The following is a 2,183-nucleotide window of genomic DNA, read 5'->3' as shown; positions in this document are numbered from 1 at the left end:
GCTGATAATACGTTGAAGTGTCCCTCTGGGCTGATTGCTTCTGAAAGCTGATTTTCAATGTGCGTGCCCTTTCTTTTCTCTCTTATTTGTGTTTTAGCTTTTTCTCTTTGTATCTTGTTGTAGTTGAGTCTTCACTGATCTTCTCTTTATATAAGCGGGAAAAACTTATCGTACAGTGAGACTCATTTATTGTATCCGTTGCATTTTGAATTCGTTTATTGGACTTTGTGTCTCGACTTTTCGATTGCCCTTCTGCAACGTTTTGTCTTTAATGCTCTGATGCAACGTCCATTATTGTCCTTTGACTGGACAATGTATTTGTACCTTCACGCACAGTTGGAATCCACTTAAAGAGTTTGTCTTCATCTACAACTGAAAGATTCTGACTGATGCTTCGGACTGGTCAGCAGAACTGATCTTCAGTTGGGCTGGTGAAATCAGTTGACTCGTCAGTTTAACTGATTTCACTCTCGTTCAGTTGAATTGATCAGCTGGGTTTCATCATCAGTTCAACACTCCTTCGGCTGGCCAGGATTATGAGGATCTCCTGCTGAACCACCTAGCAACTGGACAATCAGCTGGACTACTCAATTGACATAACAGTTAGACTTATTCAATTTGTGCGATAAGTTAGGTCTTCAGTTTGCGATGTAAACAGCTTGTGACTGATCCTAGCATCTTCAAACTAAGGTATATTATTACTAACATAAAATAACAAGTTTTGTTAACATCAAAATCAAAATTGCGAACTTGAAAAGTTCCAACACTGTCGCTATATTTAGCGACGGTTGTATTAAACCCGTCGCTAATTGCGACGATTTTTCCAAAAAATGTCGCCAGTTGTCTATAAATATACCCCCCATTCGGTCCATTTGTCTCACACAACTTCACATATGTGATAAATTTTTCTTTAGGCGATTCTTGTTTCAATTTGCGGTATATTTTTTTAGCTTCAACTTTTGGTAAATTTCTGAATTTTGGAATCATGAATTTTGTTAGAATGTATCTATAAATAATTATAGAACTAAGTTTTTTTTATTAAATTATAAAACAAAATTTTTTTTATACATATATAAAATTAACGACGGGTTTTGATATATTCCATCGCTAATTAACGACGTTTTAGATAAAAAAAAATGTCCCTACTTAGCGATGGTTAAGAAATATACACCGTCGCTAATTAGCGACGGTGTATATTTCTAAACTGTCGCTAATTAGCGACGGTTTTTAAAAAACCGTCGCACTAAAACCGTCGCAATAAGCTATTACTTATTCACTTTACGAAATCGATAGATAAAAGACGTTGTTTTACTTCGAAAATGGTCTAATTTCGGACCGGTATTCCCTCATTGAACCGACCAAATACTTTGCTAATTTATTGGATACGACTTCAGTTATAATACGATTTAAAACGATACCCTATTACTTCACGTGTGTCTGCTTCGGCGATTATCTATCTATGACTTCATTGAATATGCGAAGTAAATCAAGGAAATTCTACTAGTGTGGGAATTAAATTGAATTCTGTGTATACTTACAATGAACCGGGTGCTTAGGATGAAGATCAAAAAAAAAAACATCCAAGGACGAAGAAACTAATTATTTAGATGGTAATTAATAATATGCATAAAAAAAACTTTTCCTCTCGTTTTATTGAATATGTCATATATACCAAAATTTTTGCTTTTTGGATGATATATTTGTGTGTGTGTGTGTATATATTAAATTCAGTTATTTATTAGAACCCTGTTTATTTTATATAAAAAAAAAACATCAATTTTCTTCGACCAAATATTTACTATAAGAATTATCTCACACATATATGGATTCGAAGGTTGTGAGACGCTCTCACGGATCTTTATTAGTGAGACGAGTCAATCTTGCCTATATTTATAATAAAAAATAATATTTTTCATGGGTGACACAAATAGAATATATGTATCAAAAAAATTAATCTCTGAGATCATCTCACAAGAATTTTTGTATTTTTGAAAATAATGGGAGCTAATTATAAAAGTCCTACTATGGCATCGCATGAACAACAAGTCGTGTATAATAATGTCAAAGAATTGATAAAATGTTTTGAAATATTTTTTATGAAAAATATAATTTATGATTTTTATTAATGTGATAATTATGATTTAATCTAAATTTTCTTTTGAGACATTAATATTCTTCAATCT

This window comes from Primulina huaijiensis, chromosome 2 (assembly GCF_012295235.1).
Source record: "Primulina huaijiensis isolate GDHJ02 chromosome 2, ASM1229523v2, whole genome shotgun sequence".
In the NCBI taxonomy this organism is placed as follows: domain Eukaryota; kingdom Viridiplantae; phylum Streptophyta; class Magnoliopsida; order Lamiales; family Gesneriaceae; genus Primulina; species Primulina huaijiensis.
The sequence above is the reverse complement of the archived record's forward strand: the minus strand, read 5'-3'. Positions refer to the sequence as shown.